The sequence below is a fragment of the Dromiciops gliroides genome, chromosome 2 (genome assembly GCF_019393635.1).
Source record: "Dromiciops gliroides isolate mDroGli1 chromosome 2, mDroGli1.pri, whole genome shotgun sequence".
Classification (NCBI taxonomy): Eukaryota; Metazoa; Chordata; class Mammalia; order Microbiotheria; family Microbiotheriidae; genus Dromiciops; species Dromiciops gliroides.
The window spans coordinates 315,016,292-315,041,738 of NC_057862.1; the positions used below are offsets into that span (position 1 = coordinate 315,016,292).

Here is a 25,447-nt window from a genome sequence, read left to right on the forward strand (position 1 = left end):
TGAATCCATTAGCAGATCAGACAAGTTCAGTTTCACCTAAAATAATCAGACAATAAGGCCAGTGCTTTGTATTTAAGTGAATAACGCCTTTAATTTTCCATTTCAGATAGTATAAACTTGACATAAGGCTATATCTCAGTTATACCAATCAGATAAAAACCAGAAAAAGCAAGTCAAAATTCAACAAATGTTTGTTGTTCAGTCAAGTCTTACATCATGACTGCACTTGGGGCTTTCCCGGCAAAAATACTGCTTTTTCAATTTCTCCTTCAGTTCATTTTACATATGAAGAAATTGAGTTTCTTTTTCTCTATATCTGTGGGCTGGACCCAGAGGTCCATATATAAGGCTCTATGATTTGGTGATTATCTAAATGGAAAATGTTAGTGCTTGACAAAACTATTTTTATTCATATGTTAAATACTATATAGACACAACTCCAATAAAGCCACACCTGAGCAGCAAAGCATTTTGGATCCAGAGAGGGTAGTGGTATCATGTAACAGGAACAAATTAATGGAAACATTGCTGTGATTATAACAGAAAATACTAGGTCATCACTGGCATGTTCAAAGACTTCCCACACATCTCTTGCCTTCAGCTATTTACTGTCTACACCATTGAATTAGAGGCTGGATTTCATTATCAAAACCAATAACTAAGTATTGTGTTACAAACCAGACTATGTTGCACTTTGCCCAAATGAAACTTAGCACTGTATTTCTTATCACATTTTAATTGGATTTTAGTTCTCTACCTTTTATATTTCATCATAGGCTTTATTGGGTTTAATTACAAATCTATACCTATTTATTAGGAAGCTCTGGTTTGATTTTTTTTTTCAGTGACAACTACATTTTGTTCAAGGAAAAATGTATTATGGGGAAAATAGCAAGAGACTGACTCATTGTGTAAGTTGATTAATTTAATTCCTGATTTATATGCATTTTTGATAAATGATTACACACTGTAAAATGACTTGAATGGTGGCTCAGGGCACCGTTCTTCATTTTAATAGGTTTGCACAAAGTGCATATCACCATTATTATAGATCAGCTGTGAAAAGGCTAGTTCCATTCAGGCACCATCCATCTTTAAGGATGACAAACTTTTTTCTGTTAATTTTTCAGGAAAAAAAATACATACATACATACATATATATATATATATATATATATATATATATATATATATGTGTGTGTGTGTGTGTGTGTGTGTGTGTGTGTGTGTATTTCAAGGGCATTAGGAGGGAAGATCTGCTAGCCTGGAAAAGACAATGTGAATGGTAGTCTGTCACTATTTTCTATCTAATGTCTTTCAATTAAATAGAAGTCATTGATCTAATTTCATAGCCACTCTATGAAAAACTTTAGGAACTCTCAAAATTTGCAATGATTCTTTCTGCCACCTTTTTGTTACAGCTTGGACCAATGATTTCATCAGTGTGGGAAACTCCTACCAAAGAAATGCTGTGTACCAATGCAGATTGACACCTGCTATGCAATTTAGAGTCTTAGAGAGTTGCTTGGGGCACTGGGGCATTAATTGGCTCACCCAGGGTCACCTACTCTGAATATGTCAGAAGTGAGACTGGAATGTAGGTCTTCCTGGCTCACACCACTATGTCAAATTGCAACTCTTCTGTTAATCCTAACTTGGGAAATTAATAAAGAGAGAAGGTAAGCCTAGGAAGAGAAAACTATGGGGAAAAAAAGAATAAAAGGTGGCATATTCAGGATGCAGCAAGTTAAGTCACATCAAGTCAATAAGGTTACAATATGCCGGGTACTGGGGTACAAAGAAAGACAAAAACATGGACCTTGCCCTGAAGGGGCTCCCAATTTAATGAAACTATATTTTTAAATAGTTCAAGGTCTTTCTTGATATAGTGGTGCGTGATGCAGAGAGCGAGAAAAATCATGAAATTTGACTTTAGATTACCTTGCCAGCATCTTTCCTTTCACTGTGATGTAGGGTGCTTTTATACAATTTCTTTCAATTTAGGCTCACTTGCTTCTTGGCATGTTCAGACAGTATGACTGCTTTGGGTTCTATTCATTTTTTTTTGTACCAAGCAATTTCATAACTTCAGAAATATTTTATTAAAACTATATATATGTATATATATAATATATGTATATCTAGATCTAGATCTTTATACACTTGTGTACATATGTGTATGTATTATATATAGAAGTCTTTCCTGATTCTTCTTAATGCTTGTGTGTTCCCTTTCAGTTTATTAGCTATAATTTATTCTGGGTATATCTTGCTTGTTTGCATGTTATCTTGCCCATTGGATTGTGAGCTCCTTGGAAGTAGAGACTGTCTTTTGCTTACTTTTATGTCCCCAGTACTTATCACACTGCCTAGCATATAGTTAAATCTTAAACATTAAATGAATGTCTGTATATAAACACACACACACACACACACACACACACACACATATATATAATTATACATACATATGTTCTCTTCCTAGTGAAGTGTGCCAAAATTCTGAAGAAGTGATGCTTATTCAGACTTCTTCCAAATTTTAATAGACTTATAGGCTATTAAAACTAGAAAGAAGGGGAAGCTAGGTGGTGCAGTGGATAGAGCACTGGCCATGGATTCAGGAGGACCTGAGTTCAAATCTGGCCTCAGACACTTAATACTTACTATCTGTATGACCCTGGGCAAGTCAGTTAACCCCAACTGCCTCACCAAAAACCAAAACAAACAAACAAACAAACAAAAAACTAGAAAGAACTTTAGAGATCATTGAATATAGCACTTTCATCTCATAATTGAGGAATTTAAGGCTTACAGAGGTGACAGCACTTGCCCAATGTCACAAAGTGAGTTAATAGCAATGCCAGGACCAAAGCTCCAGAATCCTCACAGCCGAATTTGTGTCTTATTTTTTCTCACATGTATTACTCATTGGGACAAGAATCATATCGGCCCCTTCCTCACCCAGCAATGTCCGCAAACGGTGTATTGGACCCCCAGCATCCCAACAAGGTGCTCAGGTATAAGACACCTGCTACAAAGAACAACCCAGCCCTGGAGGATCCCACCCTGGACTCCATGAACCTGCTGGAAATGATCTTCAGCATGTGTGGCCTCATGTTCAAATTGAAGTGGTGTGCCTGGATTGCTGTCTACTGTTCCTTTATCCGCTTAGCCAACTCTTGAAGCTCTGAAGATAGCAAGCAGATGATAAGCAGCTTCATGCTATCCATTTCTGCTGTAGTGATGTCCTACTTCCAGAACCCCCAGCCTATGACACCCCCATGGTAGACACCATCTCCTAGCTCTTCAACCTGGACCTCAGGAGCCTAGGGCTTTTACTATTGGTTATTGTGCCAGAAAAAAAAGGAAAAACTAGAAACTGGTTCATTCCTCACTTCTATGTTCACCTCCCAGCCTCTGATCCAAGTCTGGGGTCTCAGATTGTGAGTCCACTGTGGAACATCCCCACTCTGACCTTAACTCCACTGAAGGATTGCCTGTTCTTGGGCCCCAGCCCTGTCAGTGTCCCTCAGTCCCAAATTCCTCTCCAACCTTTCTGCCTCCAACACCCTTGGCAGAGGAGGATCCTGCACCTGTCTGGCTCCTTGCTGCATTGTCCATCCTTCCTTCTGGGCCAGGGTCCTTCCCAGGAGGCTGAGACTGGGCACTGATGCCTTTGGGCAGGGGTAGGCCAAGCTGAGACTGCGGGTGAGGGTTTGGAGCTCTACTACTTACAACTACTTGTAGCAACCAATACAGATGGATGTGTAAGAAAAAAAAGGATAAGAATCATATCTTCATTATAGTATGAAAGAACTCTGGATGTAAAGGCAGAAGACTGGGGTTCAAATTATGACTCTGACAGTGTCTGTGTTACTGTACCTTAAATTTTCTAGTGCTCAGGTTCTTCACCGATAAAATAAGAGAGTCTTGAACCTTAGTGAGCACCTGACATGTGCTTTCTGGCTCTGTGATTGTTATGGGGGAAAATGGGGTACAGGTAGGATTGGGGGTAGGGGTTCTGAGGAATTCCTCTTTAAAGAATTACACCCTCTTGCACACAAAAGCAGTTAGAATAAGATGGTAGTTTATTGAGGTGCAAGGGAAGGGAAACCATGAAAGAAATCCTTGGACTTCTCATGGGGTATGGAACAAAGCATGTGGCTCTGAGGTATCAATCTCCTTGAGCAGGAGGCTGGTAGGTACTTTTATAGGGGACCGATGGGAGTGACCATCTGCCTGTAGAAAGTTCCTTTAGTGAGGGAGGACCATCCCCCACTGGTGGTGGCTAGAGGAGTTGGGTGAGGGGTGGCTGCAGATCTCTCAAGCCATCTCCTCAGAACACAAAAGAAGCAGCTACACCTAATCTTATCTCCCCAGGGGTAAGGGAGACCAGACTAGATGGAACAGACTTAAACAAAAAAAATTTTAAAAATTAAAAAAAAATTAAAACTGACCAGAGCAAAAACGAAAAAGGGACTTTATCAGATCAGGAAAAGTGTGACAGCTTTTTTCCCAGTGGAAGCTGGAAAGGCTGAATGCAGGACAGGGCGTGGCCTCCTTTACCAGACTTAAGTAATCAGATCAAAGCTTAGTTCTGTGAGAGACAGTGTCTGTCTGCATTTTTTAGAGTCCTTTTATCCTTTCCCCACTTTGTGCCTTGATTGAATGCTAGGACCTGAAGACAGAAGCCGTTCCTAAACCATTCCTAGGCTTGCCTCCTATGTCCAGCTTGGCCATGGGCTTGACAAGGGAGTGGCCAGGAGGCCAAGCTGCAGAGTGCTGCATTTTCACTAAGCCCTGGGGAAAAAGAGGTAGGAGAGCTGGCCTCGCCTTCGTGTGGTATCCCCCACTTCTGTGTCCTGGTTTACTGCAGCTGCCAGAATTTCTGCCAGCTGGAGTTCTGCTGGTAGCAGATGTGGTGATGGCTGCTGCTATTATAGAAGCTTGGTCTATGGAGTGGGCATGAGCCATCATTTCTCTCTCTTTGGCTACTGCCAGGTCCCTATTATTAAAAATCTTAAAAGCAATATCAAGGACTTGTGAGGATTGGATCTGGGGACCCCAGTCTAATTTCTGGAGTTCTTTCCTGATGTCAGGAGCAGACTGGCTGATAAAATGAATATTGAGGACAGTTATTCCTATATCTTTGGGGGTCTAGGTTGATATATTTCTTCAGAGTCAGCTAAGCATCTCATGAAGACAGCAGGATTTTTATCAGACCCCTGTGTTATCTCCCTCACCTTTTCATAATTGACTTGTTTCTTGACCCCCTTTCTCATTCCCTCAACCAGGCAGGTGACCATGTGATTTCTACGAGCCTTCCCTGTTATCATAGTTCCATCTCTGTTCTACAACTGGGTCAGCTGTAAATCCAGGGACCCCAACCCAATTTCCAACCTGCGAGTATTCATCCCCAACTTGTACCACCAGGTCCCAAATCTGTTTCTTCTCATCAGGGGTACAATAGCTGGCAAGGATAATTTGCAAATCAGTCCAGGAAAGGTCAAACTCCAATGTCACAGACTTAAAGCCATCTATGAACTTTGTGGGGTTCTCTGAATAACTCCCCAATTTCTTTTTAATCTGAGATAAACTGTTCATGGAAAAAGGAACATGCCTTAATGTTGTGTACTTCCCAATGGGAAATTCCCTTAATGGAAGCAGGGAAGCAGTGGGAGACACTGGTAAGGACCTGGGTGAAGCCGGTTTGGGGGATAGGTGGGGATATAGCTGAGGTGGAGGATGAGACAGAGGATTGGGGGGAGGGCCCAGTGCGGGAGGGGTAACAGTCTTTGGCTGTGGAGTAGGTGTGATCCTATATATCTTCCCCAGTGCTTAGCACAGTGCTGATATAGGGTTGGTTCTGAATAATCCATTTGTTATTTATGAAGCAACAATGACAGGACTTCAATTCAACAAATATTTATTAAGCACACAGTATATGAAGAACATTATTATGTTATGGGGGAAATTGGTAGAGATTTGGAGTAGGAGTTCTTAGGAATTCCTCTTTAAAGAATTATATCCTCTTGCACACAAATCCAATTAGAATAAAATAATATTTTATTTAGATGCTAGGGAAAGGAAAACAAGAGAGTAATCCTTGGACTTCTTCTTTTGGGGAGAAGGCATGGCACAGAGGTGTGGCTCTCTGAGATACCTATCTCTTCCAGCAGAAGACAAGCAGGTACTTTTATAGAGGACTGATGGTGGTCCAGTGAAGTGATCCTTTTACTGTGGAAAGTTCCCTTATTGGGGGAGGACCAGTCACTGGTGGCTGCAGGAAGTTGGGCTACAGGCAGCTCTGGTTCTCTCAAGCTATCTCTCTCCCCCTCAGGTCACAAAGGCAGCAGCCACACCTAATCTTATCTCCTGGAGGGTTGGGGGAGACTAGTTAGGTGTGTCTGTCCTTTGGTTTATTTTCTCAAGGAGAAGGTTCTTTTGATTTACCCCAGAAAATTTCTGGAGTATGCTAGGCCCATAACAGTTTTAATTGCTGAAGAGATACAGTTAGATGTGATCCCAGCAGCTATGACACTTAGAAGAGAAAACATACATGCACAGATATTGCAATATAGTATAAAATTATTTCATAATAGGTATTTTGAAGAATTGAAAATTTCAGTATTGTATGAAGTCCCAGGAAAGAGTCAGTTGCCAATTAGAGGAGCCTTTTTGAAGAAAGTGACATTCCAATTGGCCTTTAAAGTCAAGGTAGGAAATCAACAGGGACAAGATTTTAGGGATGGCATTCTAGGTATAGGAAACAGAGTGAGCAAGGTAATGGAGGCAGGAGGATGAAGAACATGTTTTGGAAACAAAGAATAAGACAATTTAATTTTGGAAGCAAAGAATAAAACTATTTAGTTGGAAGAAATAATGAATGGAGGGGAGCAATGCAGAATAAAGCTAAACAGGTAGATCAGTCCAATATTGTGGAAGGTTTTGACAAATAGCAGGGAGTATAGGAAAATGGGAAGAATTCTACTTTTTGAATCAGAGGATTTAGGATTAAATTCTTTGTCTGGCCTGTTACCTGTGGAACCTTTGATATTCACTTAACCAATATTGACTGCTTCTTCAATTGTAAAATGACACTTGTTGGACTAGGTCATCTTAAAAGTATCTTCTTGTTCTAAATATATGATGCTAACCAGATGAAGGTAGGATTTTAATTGGTAGAAAAGAGAAAGCCACTGAAGATTTGCTTTCTAAATTAAAGTTTGTTAGGAGTGATAACTACAAATTTACTGTGAACTGATTCCCCATCCAATCCCTCTACCCAGGCAGATGAATTGTCTGGGGCTGACTGTCTTTGTCATTTCCAGACTCTTGATGGACTTATGGTCCTCCCCCACCTTCCCCCAAGCAACTTATCTTCTCCCTATGTTTCCCCACCTTACTCCCTGGACTTTATGATTATTATGTGAAAGAGTCCATCTACATCGAGTAGTTTCTAATTAGAGTTAGTAGCATCTATACTTAACTTAGGAGCAGTTCTATTGTTTCTTTTGTTAAAGGTTTATTTACATTAAGTAGTTGCACATGACTCTAGAGCAATCTTTTGGTTCCCTTTTTGTTCTGTTACCCCATAAAAACCCTGTCCTCTGTTCCCATCTTTGGGTATTCCTAGCTTCTGAGCTTTGGGATACCATGAGCTATAGTTCCTCTGCCCTGATTAAAGACCTTATTTCTCCTATATTGATTGTTTCCTTTATTTCCAGGTTAACAGGAGAGATCTATTCGAATGAAAGTGTATTCTGACAATGATACAAAGGAATATATTGGAACATGAAAAAATGGAAGCTATTACTCGTAATAAAAAGATCCTGTATTATTGAATAGGGTGGTGATAATAAGAAAAAGAGGGGACCAATCAATACAAAGGATGTTGGACAGATGGAATCAACAGGACTGGTTATCAGATGTAAAAGGAAGGGAAAATTAAAGTCAATACCAAATTTCAAACACAGGTGATGGAGAATTGTGATGACATAGAAGTGCTGTAGTGAAATCATAAGAGGAATTTTGGGGGTGGGATTTGTTGAGTTTTGAGTTTTGGGATGTGTTGAGTTTGGCCAGTGGGATATTCAGATCCTATATGCAGTCCAATTCACTGTTCTGGGGCTCAGAAAGAACCACAGGGCTGAAGATTTTGATTTTGAAGGCATCTACACAGAGATGTTAATCTAAGATGGGGAAGTTTATGAATTCCCAAAGGAGAGAATACAACAGGGTAGAAGATGATCAAAACAGCTCCATTGGAGAATAAGCAGGAAGGTTGACAGAAGGGAAAAAGCTAGGCTTAATTTGATCAGGATGTTCAAAAACACTCAGAGCTAGGGAAGAGGAAGAGAAATGCAATACCTTTTATAAGGACAGTAGCTTTTCGAATGGCTATGAAGAGAAAACCCAGGGCTCCTGCCTGGTACATTTACTTTTAGCTCTCATTAAATCCTTTGGAGTGAGTTATGTTGATCTAATTTTTTCCTCAATTCCTGTGGGACTTTATGGTTTTCTGGTGAATTCAAATTTTTGCTGAGTTAGAATGCCACCTAACTTACTTCAGCTCTAATTGGGATAAAACTGCCTAGTTGACCTTTGAAGCTGATACAACATGAATGAAATTCAACACTCCGTGTTCTAATCCAACAATATGCCTGACAAAGAATGATAAAACTTGTAGCAGCTTGGTAAATGTGGTCATGGAGCTGGCCTTTCATATTTGCAACTCTATTAGAAACTAATTTTATGGGTTTCAGGGATTGAAAGTGACAAAAATTATGTACAATAAATCCAAGTGAATATTTGGATAAGAATAAAGCTGAATAATAAGTAGTCAAATGTGAAATATCACCTCATTTTCTGTATATTCCTCCCTAAGGGAGACTTCTCTGCTCCACAACCTACAAGAACTCCCTATGACTTTTTTATATTAGGACAGAACTCTTTTACCTATCTTTCAAAATCTCCCTTATTTATTCTCCTCATATCTGTTTAAACATTTCCTCTTACTCCATAACACACGTAGCCTCTACCTCAGTTATACTGAACTCCTTAATCTCTCACAATCATTGTGTTCACTCTGATCTCCAGTCTTTTGCTGCTGTTGTATGCACTAACTAGAATGTCAGAATATTTCTAACTAAAAAAGCATTCTATTCTTTTACTTCCTCCTCCTCCTCCTCCCCTATCTTCCTCCCCCCCCCCTCCAGTAGGTGGTACAATGGACAGAGCAATGACCTTAGAGGACCTGAGTTCAAATCAGGTATTAACCACTTATTAGCTCTGTGGCCCTGGGCAAGTTCTTAATCCCAATTGCTTCAAAAATGTATAATAATATCTCTCACTAAGATAGGGTTTAGGGTTATATATACAAGAGCTTTCTTGGTTTATAAAATATTATTTAGTTGGAGCTTCACAAGAACTATTTATTTATTTATTTATTTTTAATTTTTTTTTTTTTGTGGGGCAATGAGGCTTAAGTAACTTGCCCAGGGTCACACAGCTAGTAAATGTCAAGTGTCTGAGGCCAGATTTGAACTCAGGTCCTCCTGAATCCAGGGCCTGTGCTTTATCCACCATGTCACCTAGCTGCTATCAACAAGAGCACTTTAAAGTCAAGTATTATATCAATTTTTCAACTTCTGAAGACTATCATATTTATTATATTTACTTTATAGATGATAAAAACGATACTCAGAAAGATTAAGCAACTTGTCCAATATCACATAGCAAGTAAATGACAGATTTGGGAATGGATAGAGGATCCTCTGATTCCTTGGTCTGTGTGCTTTCCACATGAGCCTGTTGTGTCCTAGCTCAAGACCTCTCTCTTCCATGAAGCTTTTTCTGATTAATATCACTAATCTCATCATAATGCATAATGTGCTTATAAAACAATAATAATGGTATCTAACATTTATATAATGCTTTAATATTGATAGGACATTTTCCCTATAACAGTTCTATGACATAAGTAATGTATTACCTATTCAGTAACTCTTGGAATATTCTAGAGCTCTGGTTGTGTTTAAGGGCCCAACTGAACATAGTATAGTTGAAGAAGGGGAATAAAAAACAGTCTGAAAACATACAAAGAAATGGAAAGATCAAAATCCTTATTAAGGATCTGCCTGTGCTCTGAAAAGAGATAAGGAGAATCCTGGGTGATGGATTGAATGAAGAAATCCTTAGGTCAAATACCAAGTTCACCTCATATGAGGAAGTTAGCATGCTTATATAACCTTAAAGTTTATGTTTTTGGAAACATATTTTACACATAAATTGTAGGTTGTGAATAATGCTAAGTATAATGCTGTGATTGGAGACATGTTAAATTTTTTAAATTTTTTAAAAATTTTTTCTGCATTAGTCATATTGTGAAAGAAGAATCAGAACACAAGGGGAAAACCTCAAAAAAGAAAAAGAAATCAGCCAAAAAGTAGAAGCAGTATGGTTCAATCTGCATTCAGTAACCACAGTTCTTTGTTCTGGATATGGAGAACATTTTTTATCATGAGTTCTTTGAAATTGTTTTGGATCATTGCACTGCTGAGAAGAGCCAAGTCTATCACAGTTGATCATCACAAAATGTTGCTGTTACTGTTGTGTACAATATTCTCCTAGTTCTGCTCATCTCACTCAACATCAGTTCATGTAAGTCCTTCCAGGTGTGATGAGTAAAACTAAATGTGTGATTGCCTTATTTCTGTCCCAAGTGTAGGGAAAATTAGCTAGGGTTTCTAATATAAATTAGAGGCTTTAGCACCAGTTTGGGGCATTAAACATTTATTAAAGCATACCAAGTATTAGTAAACAGAGAACACCTCGGTCAGAAAGTTAAGAAAAGGCCTATCGGGCAGCTAGGTGGCACAGTGGATAAAGCAATGGCCCTGTATTCAGGAAGACCTGAGTTTAAATCCAGGCTCAGACGCTAGACACTTACTAGCTGTATGACCCTGGACAAGTCACTTAACTCCCATTGCCCTGCAAAAAGAAAAAAAAAAAAAAGAAAAGGTTTTGGGGCAGCTAGATGGCACAGTGGATAAAGCACCAGTCCTGAATTCAGGAGTACCTGAGTTCAAATCCGACCTCAGACACTTAACACTTACTAGCTGTGTGACTCTGGGCAAGTCACTTAACCCTCATTGCCCTGCCAAAAAAAAAAAAAAAAGAAAAGAAAAGAAAAGGCCTATCTAGCCTCGAGCTCCAGCCTGGTCAGGTTCTTCCTCAAGTCCTCCACCACGAGCCTGTCCAAACAACAAACTGCTGAGTAACTGTATATGGAAGCATTTTATGGGAGAGAGACAGTCATTACACACTGCTTCAAGCTAATTGGCTAGCATCAACAAAATCTATTGGTTTGCAGGCCTTGAGGGTGGTCCTGTGTTGAGGTCAAACTTCACAGCCTTTAAGAACACTCCCTCTTAGGAGTCAGGCAGGTGTATTGAGTTAATAATTAGCAAAGTCAATCACTCTCAGTCAATCCAATCAATCCAAATTAATCTGGGGCCTTTTGGCGTTGGTAAAAGCCCATTATTTTCTTATACAGATTTCTCTGAAATCTTCCTGCTTATCATTTCTTACAGCACAATAATATTCCATTGCATTCATACACCACAACTTGTTTGGGCATTCCCTCGATTTCCAATTCTTTGCCACCACAAAGAGAATTACTCTAAATATTTTTGTACATGTGGGTCCTTTTCCCTCTTCTATGAAATCTTTGGGATACAAACCTAGTAGTGATATTACTGGGTCAAAGGGTGTGTACAGTCCCATAGCCCTTTGGGCATGGTTTCAAATTGCTGGAGACATTTTTTTTAAAAGAAAAAAAATATAATGAATCAAATTCAGTGTCACATTTCTTCTTAATTTTTTTTGTTTGTTTCTTGCAGGGAAATGAGGGATAAGTGACTTGCCTAGGGTCACACAAGCTACTAAGTGTCAAGTTTCTGAGGCTGGATTTGAACTCAAATCTTCCTAAATCCAGGGCCTATGCTTTATCCACTGTATCACCTACCTGCCCCACATTCCTTCTTGCTGTGCCTCATGGGTATAGGGCTCCCTTCTGTTTGGTACAATAACCATATCTAATTGGCAATTAGATGGAATAGTTAATATTGTGCTAGCCCAAGAATAAAGAAGACCTGAGAACAGATATGGCCTCAGACTTACTAGTTTTATGACCTTTGGCAGGTCACTTAACCTCTGTCTACCTCAGTTTCCATATCTGGATACCTTTTACCTCTGTTGGTTATTGTGAGATTCAAATGAGAGAATATATGTAAAGTTCTTTATAAACTTTAAATGCTAGTTACTGCTATCATTAGGCAGCTAGGTGCACAGTAAATAGAGTCCCAAACCTGGAGTCAGGAAGATTCATCTTTGTGAGTTCAAATTTAACCTCAAACATTTACTAGCTGTATGACACTTGGCAAGTCACTTAACCTTGTTTGCCTCAGCTTCCTCACCTGTAAAATGAGCTGGAGAAGGAAATGACAAACCACTTCAGTAACTTTGTCAAGAAAATCCCAAATAAGGTCACAAAGAGTCAGACATGACTGAAATGACTGAAGATCAATAACTATTCATGTCTGCCTCCAAACTATAGATCTCAGAAGATAAATCTATAACAAAAATAGTACCAGTAGTGATAGTATCTATTTATGTAACACCTAGTGCCAGGTACTGTGCTAAGCACTTTACAAATATCACAAAGAATGTCCTACAGGAAAAGAGAATGATATTTCATAGCACATTATCATTTGTTCATTCAACAGGCATTTATTAAAAGCCTATTATGTGCTGTATATTGTCCTAGTCTCTAGGAATGTAAAGACATGAAACAGCAGTTATTTGTCTTCAAAGAACTCATATTTTACTGGGAAGAAATATCCTGAATGCAGATAAGGAAAACAAAATATATACAAAGTAATTATTCACATCTATACACACAAACACACACATTTATATATATACAAATATGCAAATAAATATAAAATAAAAATCATTTCTATAAGAGAAATTCTCTGAGGAGATCAAGATATTTAGCTGCTTCATGGAAGAAATGAGGGGTTTTAAGAAGTGGAAGATGAGGAGAAATTATATTCCAGGTAAAGGGAGCATTATGTGAAGACAAAGGGAGCAAAAAGGGAACTCTCATGTAGGAGGAACAGATGGTAGGTCTGTTGACTATATAACGAATAATGTGAGAAAATGAGTAATGTGTTATAAGACTAAAATGATAGCTTGAAGCCAGATTATGAAATGCTTGAAATGCCAAAAAGGAGATTATATTTTCTGCTAGTTGAGTTTGGGAGCCATTGTAGCATCTTGAGCAGAGGAATGGCATAATAAGACCTCTGCTCTAAGATTTTCACATTGTTAGCTGTGTGGAAGATTAACTGAAGAGAGGAGAGGGAGACCATTCAGAGGGATCAAATAGGAGACTATTATGGTAGTCCAGGTGAAAGGAAGAAAGAGCCTATCAGAGTCATTGCCATGAGAACGGAGAGACACAGCTAGATGGGAGAAATATTGGGATAGCAAAATCAATAAGGTGGCAACTGACTGATAAGCAGTGAAGGAGAGGTAAGCATTAGGGATGATGTCAAGGTTAGAAACTAGAGTGGTTAGAATGATAGTAGTACTCTCACTAGAAATAGGACAGTTAGGAAGAGAGAATAGTTTGGGGAAAAGATTATGAGTCTTGTTTTGATACATTGAATTTTAAAAGTCTGTGGGACATTATGTTGGAAATGCACAATAGGCAATTGGTAATATGAGACAAGAATCAAAGAGAAACATTAGAATTTCATCTCTATGAAGATTTTCTGAGATATATATATAACATGATATAATATATATAAAATCTTCATAGAAATGAAAAATATTATGCTTAATATGAACCTATTAGCTAATTACAGACCTCTCTTTCTTAAGAAGAGGCCTATATGCTAATACCTTGTCTGTGATTTATTGAAAGGCTTTGCCTGGAGGGAACTACTTGCCTCACCACAGACAGGATTACTATTATTATTATTATTATTATTATATTTATATTTATATTTAGTAGTAGTAGTAGTAGTAGTAGTAGTAGTAGTAGTAGTAGTAGTAGTAGTAGTAGTAGTAGTAGTAGTAGTGGAGCTGGCAGGTATCAGGGAGAATAACTGCCCTTCAGTAGAGTTGAATGGATAAATAGTCAGTCTTGAAGTCACATACACCATGATCCTGGGCAGGTCACTTAATCACAGAATGCCCTAGGTAGCTTTATAAGACCATAAAGTTCAGGGAAAGTGCTGACTTTTACTACTGGAGAGAGTTTCCTCACCCTGGAGTTTCCTGTATCAATGAAACCCGGCTCTGCTCTGAATATTTGCTGTAAGGGTAGAAAGGTAGGAGTTGGGAACCACAAGCTTGTTCTTATACTTTTAGCAGACTAATGTTATTCTAGGTTCAATATCTAGGCATAGAGATCAAGGTATTGACTATGTACCAAATATTGCTCTCATTAGTCTACCTTTCCAAATTAATGGGTATTTGTATGAAAAACAATTTGTGGGAGTCAAGATGGCAGAATGAAAGAAAGCAATATAGCTGAGCTTCCTTCCATGAACCTTTCCAAAAAATAACAAGAAAATGCACCAGACAGAATCCTAATAAGGAAATCCAGGGGATTAGGGGAGTAATAGTCATTTGTTGAGGGCAGTTTAGCATAGGAACACAGATTGGGAGGTCTACTAATACTGAGGATGGCTCAGGTAGGAGTATTCCAGTGCCCAGGGGGAGGATCCTCTTGCCCAGGGTAAGAGGCTATCCCAGACTCATACATAGCCATAGTAACAGGGGCAGGAGCAAACTGACAGCTTTGCCACCTGCTAAATAGTTGTGGATCACAAATTCAGGGTACAGTTAGAAGGGGACCTGCACCAGGGAGCAGTGTTCCCAAGTATGGAGGCCCTGGGTTGTGAATAAAAAATGGAGGAAGTTCAAAAGCAAGCAACAGGAGGCAGTTAGTTGGTGCAGTGGGTAAAGCACCTGCCCTGGATTCAGGAAGACCTGAGTTCAAATCCAGCCTCTAACACTTGATACTTAATACCTGTGTGACCCCCCACATATCACTTAACCCTCATTGCCCTAAAAAAAAAAGCATACCAGCAACATGAGAGGTGGTGTTCAACCCTCCCAGCACAGAACAGGGTCTATACTTCCAGTGTCTAGTCCAGCCTGAAGAGGAATAACCAGTATGGAAATTGCAAACCAAATGAGAGCATAAAATTCTGCTACTCTGAGCCAACACAACTTTCTGGTTGGCTGATAAGAGCTGATTTCTGCATCAGTCTATTTTTTTTAATGTCTTTTAAGTGTTTTTTCTTAAATTTGTCTCAATTACTTGTAAAAATATTTTTTAGTTCCAAAGTATTCTTTCACCCTCTCCTCCTCCCTCCTGAGGCCAGCAAGCAATTTGCTATAGGTTATACATTACAATCATGTTAAATATATTTTAACATTAATCAGAACAAAAGAAAACAATACAAGAAAGAATAAAGAAGAACAATTACAAAAAAGCAACAACAAGAGTGAAAATAATATGTCTCAGTCTGCATTCAGACTCCATACTTCTTTCTCTGAATGTGGAGAGCATTTTCCATCCTGAGTCTTTTGGCATTGTCTTGAAGCCTTGTATTGCTGAGAAGAGTTAATTGTATCACAGTTGATCACCACACAATGTTGTTGATAATGTGTACTGTGTTCTCTTGGTTCTGCAGCAGTCCAATCTTTTTCTTTTTCTTTTTCTTTCTTTTTTTTCTTTTTTGCAGGGTAATGAGGGTTAAGTGACTTGCCAAGGGTCACACAGCTAGTAAGTGTCAAGTGTCTGAGTTTGGATTTGAACTCAGGTCCTCCTGAATCCAGGGCTTGTGCTTTATCCACTGCACCACCTAGCTGCCCCCAGCAGTCTAATCTTGATCATATTCAAAGCCAGGTCAGAAATTCAAAGAAACCACCCCAGGGGAGCAAAAATCAGATTTTACCACGGATCATAATGCTTTGGGACCACTGAAAGCTGGCAGATCCTCAGTCTATGCCAGAGATTGAAAAGATGAGCAAATAATAAAGCACTGCACAATAATGATCTATTATAGTGACAGGAATGCCCACAGAAGAAGAGAATGACTTCAAAATATCTATAAACAAAATCTCAGAAAAAAAATGCATCTTGGACACAAATTCAATGAGAATTCCTGGAAGAAATGAATCAATGGCTTAAAAATAATTTTAGAATGTTTATAATGGAATGAGGCGTCTTAAGGGAAATATTGGAAAAGAAAGAAGAGCTATGGAAGAAAGAATTGGAAAGGGAGCTAACAATTTGGGGCAGGAAGCACAAACCTTTCCCAAGCAACAAACTTCCTGAAAATTTGAATTGACCAAACAGAAGCCAATGATTTCATGAAACTATAGGAAACATTAAAGTCAAAAGGCTGACAAGTGACCTGGAAAACAGATTAAGGAGAAAAAATTTAAAAATCACTGGACTATCTGAACATCATGACCAAAAAAATGAGCATAGGCTTCCTATTTTGAGAAATCTTGCAGGAAAATTGTAAAATATCTTAGAACCAGAAGCAAAGTAGATGTAGAAAGAATACATTAGTTACCTCCTGAAAGAAATCTCCAAATGAAAATTCCCAAGAGCATCATAGTCACAATCCAGAGCTTCCTAATCAAAGAAAAAAAAATATGCAAGTGGTGTAGGATATGTACTAAGGAGTCACAATCAAGATTACATAAATATAGCAGCCACAGTGTAAAGGAGTGAATAATTAGGATATTACACAGAAGGCAAAAACTTATAGCTCAGAATAACTTATCCAAAAAAATCTAAATATAATACAAGGGAAGAAGTAGACTTTTAATAAAATAGAAGACTTCTGAGTATTCCTGACAAAAAGGCAAGACCTGTTGAGAATCTTCGAAGTTCAAATACAGAAGAGAAGAGAAAAATGAAAAAGGTAAATATGAATGGACAATATTAAAGGACTAAACAAATATAAACAGTTTACATTCAAATGTGGGAAATGAAACATGTCCCCTATGATCCCTATCATCATTAGAGTTCAAAGAAAAAATCCAATTAGACGAGACCTGGGAGTGGTTCTTATATGCTTTGACAATCTTAAGAAAAAGTGAAAAGAGAGGGGAAGATGAAGACACTTGGCATAGGGAGGGAAAGGAAAGTTAGAGAAATTTCACTTAAGGTATAGACAAGTAGACAGTTATACAAACAAGAAGAAAGGGGTGGGAGGAGTTATTGATATTTGACATGGTCCTTTGATCTAGACAAAAGAAGGAAGAATGCATTTACACACTCAGTTAAACAGAGAAATATATTTTACTCAACAAGTCACAGAGAGGGAAGGTAGGAAGTGAGGAGGGGCAATTAAAGGAAAAGTAAAGGGAGGGAAAGATAAATTGTTTTTGTTTGTTTTGGGGGGTTCTTTAGTATTAATCTTAAGCAAAACTTATTTGACCGATTTATAAAAAAGGTTATTGTTCTTTCTGAGGTAGCATATGTTATGGGCCTAGCACCCCAGAAGTTCTCTGGGGTACATCAAAGAATCTTCTCCTTGAGAAACTAAAGGACAGACACACCTAAAGAGATAAGTGGCACAGGATCTGGACTGAGACACACTTCATTCCAGTCTCCCTCACCCCTGGAGAGATAAGATTAGGTGTGGCTGCTGCCTTTGTGGCTGGAGGAGGAGAGAGATGGCTTGAGAGATCTGCAAATATCCCTCACCCAATTCCCCAAGCCACCACCAGTGGAGGATGGTCCTCCCCCAATAAGGGAAATTTCCAGTCAGAAGATCACCCCCATCAGTCCTCCATAAAACTATCTGCCTGTCTCCTGCTCGAGGAGATAACACCCTAAATAACTATCATTTTATTCTAATTGGATTTGTATGCAAGAGGATGTAATTCTTTAAAGAGGAACTCCTAAGAACCCCTGTCTCGAACTCCTATCCCAAACCCATATCCCAACCTCCCACCCTATTTTCCCCATAATAGCATAGAATGAGAGGCTGAGGGGATACCCATAAATTGGGGAAAGGATGTAAGGGTGCAGTATATAAATGGATGGTATAAATTGTACGTCTATATATGTGTTTTTTCTTAAAGTATTGGTCTAACAGTGTCACTTCCCTATTCAATGAACAGTGCCTCCCTATCACCTCTAGATCAAATACAAAATGTTCTGGTTGGCATTCAAAGCTCTTTTATAATCTAACCCCCTTCAATCTTGCCAGTCTTCTTACACTTGACTCCCTACCACAAATGCTTTGATCTAGTGACACTGGCCTCCTGGCTGTTCCACAAAGAAGAAACTCCGTTTCTTGGATCTGGGCATTTTCTCTGGCTGTCCCTGATGCCTGGAATACTCTCCCTCCTTAACTGTCTATTGACTTCTCTGTTTCCTTTAAATACCAATTAAAATCCCATCTTTTATAAGAAGCCTTTCCCTACCCTAATTGAACCATTAACAACTATTCTATATATCAACAACTGTTAACAACTATATCTACACCATCCCTTAATTCATAAATTCCATCAAAAAAGGAAAGAAGTTAAACTGTTATGATCTGTTTTGTTTGATTGTTTTTTTGGTGTGGGACAATGAAGGTTAAGTGACTTGCCCAGGGTCACACAGATAGTAAGTGTCAAGTGTCTAAGGTCGGATTTGAACTCACATCCTCCTGAATCCAGGTCCAATGCTTTATCCACTGTACCACTTAGCTTCCCCCATGATCTGTTCTTGATGAAATCTTACTGGCACCTCTCCCATTTCTAGAAGTCCACATTATCTCTTTAGTGATCTCTTCTAGAATTTCTCTAGAAATCAGCATTCACTGTACTATAATTAACAGACTGTTCACTTGTAACAATTGGAATAATGCCACCTGCTGGAGACTTACTGTAGAAGAGTTCTGCCCACGAAGCGAAGGTCTTTGAGGGCAAGACCAGGAGACTTTTCTTTGGCATCAGGAAGTGACATTGGCTAGTGGGAGGAGGAAGGAAGAGACTGGCCCTCAGTCTCACGCTCTTTCCTGGGGACTCTGACGGAGAAGGGAGCTAGAAATGTGCTCTCCCTTTAATAGATAGGAATCTAGGCCTTTCTCTCTCTCTTTACCAAATTCTTATTCTCCTTAATAAATGCTTAAAAGCCTAACTCTTGCTAAAGCTTATAATTTATTGGCGACCACTCATTAGATATTTTAGACAGACTAGCTAGAATTTTAGCCCTTAACACACTTTAGAAACCTGGGGAATTTGTTCTTTTGCAGAAAGATATAGGCATTTTATACTTTTCCCCCTTGGTAATAGTTTTTTCTTTTATAAAAAATAAAATAGGGAGTTGAACTAGCCATTCTCTAGCTCCCTTTTCAACTCCAGAAGAGAGCACAGAATAAACAAGAGAAATATAGTTCTGTCCTCAAAATATTTAATTTACATGAGTGAAATGAAATTGAGATTTGAAATGCTCCATTTCATTACTAACTGGATTAATATAAAGAACTGTGTTAGGAAATATAATTTACCTATAGCTTTAGGTCAGCAATTTATTGGATCAGTCCTTCATTCTGTCTTCATTAGTTGGTTCCTGTTTTGTGAGTTGTTTTCTTGTGCTTGTCATAGTGTGTGTGTGTGTGTGTGTGTGTGTGTGTGTAGGGTAGAATTAAAACACATTTTTTTTCAATATACAGTGAAACTTCAGAAATCCAGAACTCACTTAATTTAGACTTAGTGGTATAGGACCAAAGCTAAATACTTTTAACTCCATCAATGAATAAAGATGTTGGTTTCTAAGCAACTTAATAGCATAAATAAAGGTGTAGGAGGATTGTTTAACCTATGTGGTGGGGAAAAAGTACTTTAAGGCCCCCTCACATACTTAAAAGAATCTTTTATAACAATAATCAGTATGCTAATTAGAAATCATTCTCATATATTCATGAACAAATGTTTCCATGAGAACTTCTGCTAATAAATTTTGTAATCCATGCCCAAGTTCACAGTTATGGATTCCTATATTTGTAGATTTAAAGTGAGGCCTTAGAGAAATCTATTCTAACCCTTCTATTTAATAGATGAGGAAACTAAGTGACTAACCTCCAGCTATAAACCAGGAAACAGCTGAATCAGCACTTGAATTCAAATTCTCCAATTCCAAATCCACTTCTCTTTATGCTAAACCACATAAAATTGGATTATATCAATAGTAATAAATGGTTCCAATAAATTAAGGCATTATTTAAGATTGGTATTCTCACATGTTTAGCCTGAATTAATAAAATGTTGCTATATTTCTGAAGTACAAAGGTCATTAACAGTTGTAGAGGGGCAGCTAGTTGGCGCAGTGGATAGAGCACTGGCCCTGGATTCAGGAGTACCTGAGTTCAAATCCGACCTCAGATACTTAACTCTTACTATCTGTGTGACCCTGGGCAAGTCACTTAACCCCAATTGCCTCACTAAAAAAAAAAAAAATAAATAGCTGTTCTCTGTATTTCACTTGAAACTCTTTCACTTCAGTGGTCTCCATGAATCTTACAGCAATGCCTGAAAACTGTTTAGTTGAATGCATATGTGCACATGACAATCATTATCAGCTCCAGTCTAATTATACCATAATCACAGAATCCAAGAACTCTAATTATGGAATCATAGAAATCAAAGACTGGAAAAAAAAGCATAGTATTTCATGACTGCTTCTACAATGCCTCATTTTTCAGAAGTGCATTCATATAATATATATTATGAATATATATGAAGTATTCATATAATCAATAATGTAAATTATCCTATGAGATAAATTGGTTGATAATGATGATGATCCCTTATATTTGTATTATTCTTTACAGATTACAAAGCATATCCACACTGTATCTCATTTGATATTCATATCAGCCATATAAAATAGATAGAGCAGGGATTGTCTTTATCCCCATTTTATAAATAATGTTCTCTACAGGGATAAGTTTACTTAAAAATATATCATGTGCACAGATGTATATTTATAGGTATGTATGTATGTACCTACCTATCATCTCTGTCATTCTGACTTTCTCCCCATCTCCTGTGTGTGTGTGTGTGTGTGTGTGTGTGTGTGTGTATCTTTCTCTCTCTCTGCCTTTATCTTCCCATATACGTATCTTCTGAGAACTCCTACTGAATTCCCTCAAGGGAAGATAAAAAGACATTTTATGAACTCTGTCATGCCACTTTTGGAATCTTACTCTTGCTTCTTTAGATTTCATTTCACATAATTTACCAGAAAAGCTATATTAATACATGATTTAGACAGAAATGGAAATCTAAGCAATTTATGGGAGCATGGAATATTTTACTGGTAAAATTTATAGATAAGGGAAGAATTTATTATCAAACAAGAGATAGGGAGTGTTACAGGATATAAAATGGATATTTTGATTACATTAAATTAAAAAGGTTTTGCACAAACAAAACCAATGCAGCTAAAATTAGGAGGAAAGCAAGAAACGGGGGAAATTTTTTTATAACAATTTTCTCTGATTAAGGCCTCATTTCTCAAATAGACAGAGAAATAAGTTAAATTTATAAGAATGAGTCATTCCCCAATTGATAAATGGTCAAAGGACACGAACAGGCAGTTATCAGAAGAAGAAATTTAAAAAAAATCATTCATAGGAATATCAAAAAATGTACTAATAATCACTACTGATTAGAGAAATACAAATTAATATAACTCTGAAGTAGCATGTCACACCTATCATATTGGCTAATATGAGAGAAAAGGAAAATGATATATGTTGGAGGGAATATGGAAAAACGAGGATAGTAATACACTTTTGGTGGAAATGTGAACTGAGCCAACCATTCTATATAGCAATTTGGACCTTTGTACAAAGGTCAATAAAACTGTACATTATCCTTTGATTCAATTCCACTGCTAGGTATGTATCCCATAGAGACTGTAGAAAGAGAATAAGGTCCTATACATACAAAAATATTTATAGCAGCTCTTCTTGTGGTTGTAAAAAAAATAAAAATAAAGAAATTGGTGGATAGAGCACTGGCCCTGGAGTCAGGAGTACCTGAGTTCAAATCTGGCCTCAGACACTTAACACTTAACTAGCTGTGTGACCATGGGGAAGTCACTTAACCCCAATTGCCTCACTAAAAAAAAAAAAAAGAAATTGAAGAAATCAATTGGAAAATGGTGGAACACGCTGTAGATTATTATTGTAATGGGATAATATTGTACCATAAGAAGTGACAAGAAGAATGCTTTCAGAAAAACCTGGAAAGACTTACATGAACTGATACAAAGTGGAATGAGGTGAACCATGACAATATGGTTGACAATAACAGAAATATTCATTATATTATGATCAGCTGTAAATGGCTTAACAATAAAATGACCTAAGAGAATTCCAAAAGATTTATGAAGAAAAGGATATTCCCATCAGATAAAGAACTGATAGGGTCTGAATTCAGATTGAAGTATTCTTCTTAAAACTTTTTTATCTTCATTTTTGGGGGGGGTGGGAATCTGCATTTTCTTTTGCAACACCATTAATATAGAAATGTTTTGTATAGATGCATATGTATAATCTAAATTAAATTACTTGCCTTCCTAGTGAGGGGGGAGGAGAGAAAGGAAGGGAATATGGAATTCAATTTTTTAAAAATATTAATTTTTTTGTTTACCTGTACTTGAGAAAAACAAAATTAAAATTGAATGTAATAAAATGATGCATTCATCAATGATTGCACAGTTTACACTATGGAACAAAAATGCTGAGAGAAGCATAATGTATACATTGTTCAGCAAACTTTCTGTAAGAGCTGGAAAACAAATACTTTCATCATTTGGAAGGAACAAAAATTCCTCAATAAAGCTTGTCTCTCACTCATAATAATGAAAGTATGGTATAATGGATAAATGGTGTGAGATTTAAAATTGGATATTAGATCATAAATCTCCCCTCTTTAACCTTTCCCTTAATTTATCTCCCAGACTAGTAAATCGAAGAAGCTTCTGGTTTTCTAGATACAGCTTTTATTGTATGGTAGTCACAAGGTGATGTTGATTAAAAGGATAGGAAAGTAGAAACACAATACAAATCGTCTTAAGTCTAAGCTTAGTCTATATTTCATATAAAACTCACCAAAACCGAAGGCCACCTTTGGGGAGAGAGAGACCGTGTCAAGCAAGTGCTGTTGCTAACCGCGAGCCGGGCCCACTTGAAACTCTCATCAGCATCAGCCTGTGCAGCGCAGTCAGGAGACCAGCAGAGCAGGAAAAAAGCTCCACTTCTGTTCTCTCCTTGCCTTTTAAGCTCGCACCCCGGAAGTCAAGTGCGTAGCAGGCAGTCTGACGTGTGCAGCAGGCGGACTGGCATGCGTAGCTCATGTCGTTGGTCTTGTCCCCAAAAGGGTGGTCCTTAAAAAACTGGCATCTTTCAGTTATCCTAACCGACTGTTAAAAAAAACTTTCATATTTTTTTTTTACCACAATGGCTAGTCTTGGCCTCAGGAAGACATAGATTCAAGCCCTGCCTCATATATTAGCTATGGGCTAAGTCATTTAAAGTCATCACATAGAGTCCTTTAAGTTTCTTTGGCTTTTGACCTTAAAGGAACTTCTCTCTGGGAGATAGAAAGCTAAAAAGCAAGCAGAGGAAAGAGAGATTGTAGAAGACAAAAAGTTATCTCTGACAACTATGAAGCTATGCCTCTGAAATCCATATTGGCTAATTCCATGTTTACTTGAACCACATCAACATATATGTGTATGTATGTTGCATGTGTATATACACATATATACATATATCCACACAAACATTTATATGTGGATATATGTACACATGCATAAAATATATAATTTACACATCTATATATGTATGTGTGGATATATGTATATGTGTGTGTATTTCTCATAATGTAGCTTGAATCTATCACCCCTATGTCAGGAAATGAATAGCTTCTTCATCATTGAGCCTCTGGAATTATGGAAAGTCATTGTGTTGATCAGGGTTCTTACAGTTTTCACTGCTGTTTGTTTTTACAGTGTTATTACTGTATAAACCATTTTTCTAACTTTGCTTACTTAATTCGGCATCAGTTCAAATACATATTGTCATATTCCTTTAAATTATATTTTTCTTCATTTCTTATAGTACAATGATAGCATTCAATTACATTCATATACCACAATTTGTTTAGCCATTCCCTAATTGATGTATGTTCCCTTAATTCCCAGTATTTGACACCAGAAAAAAAAGCCACTATAAATATTTTTGTAGAAAGAGAACCTTTCCTATTTCTTTGGTGTCTTTTGATATTATAGGCCTAGATAATTCAAACCCCATGCACTATTTAACATTTTTGTGTGTGTGTTTGATTGAAAATTCCTTTCCAGAATAGTTGGACCTAATAACAGGTCGATTAACAGGTCTATTAACAGGGCATCACTCTTTCTGTTATTTTACCATCATTTTCTTTTTGTGTGTGTGATGTAGAACCCCAGAATTACCTTAATTTTCATTTCTCTAATAATCAGTTATTTGGAACATTTTTTAAAAATATGGCTAGGGGCAGCTAGGTGGCACAGTGTATAAAGTACCAGCCCTGAATTCAGGAGGACCTGAGTTCAAATCCAGCCTCAGACACTTGACACTTACTAGCTGTGTGACCCTTGGCAAGTCACTTAACCCCAATTGCCTCACCAAAAAAAACCCAAAAAACAAAACAAACAAACAATAAAAAATATGGCTATAGATAACTTGGGTTTCAACCCTTCAGAACTCCATGTTTTTATACTGTCCTTTCCCTGTCCAGTCATTTCACATACCACCCCCTTTCCTCCAGTAGTGGAGGGTGAGAAAACTAAACTAAAGAATACCTTGGCATTCCAGAATCAGAAACCTTGTTCTTTTGTAATTCCATATATGTGTGCTTAGGTAATTTGAAATTGCTATTTAGTTGCATGTCCATTTAAAATTATTCTTATCCAACCTATCAGAAGGCAATCTAGAGACTGAGAGAGGTGACTGTAACTTAGAGAGAAAAGAGATTGTTCCCAGCCCAGCCTGGGATCAAAGCAATAAGCCAATGAGACAATTTCTACAACTTTATTGATATTCTGGTGCTAATTCCGACTTTAAACTGCCTTTTGATCCTACAGAGGGACTTAATAAGGATGTGAGCATATAAAATGAATAGAATGGAATAGGTAGACTCCCTTTACTAGGACAGAACACAATACCTTTCTGGTGCCTATAATGGGGACAAGGGGAAATCTTAATTGGTTGTAATTCGTTGTCACTTTCATTGATGTGTTTTGTTTTAAAATTACATAAATTTACAGTGTATGCAATATTGTACATCTATAGCA

At 37.7% G+C, this 25,447-nt stretch overlaps 1 pseudogene; it reads left to right on the forward strand.

The window, feature by feature from the left end:
• The first annotated feature begins 2,967 nt into the window (after nucleotides 1-2,967).
• Nucleotides 2,968-3,288, forward strand: LOC122739258 (annotated as a pseudogene).
• Nucleotides 3,289-25,447: the final 22,159 nt, after the last annotated feature.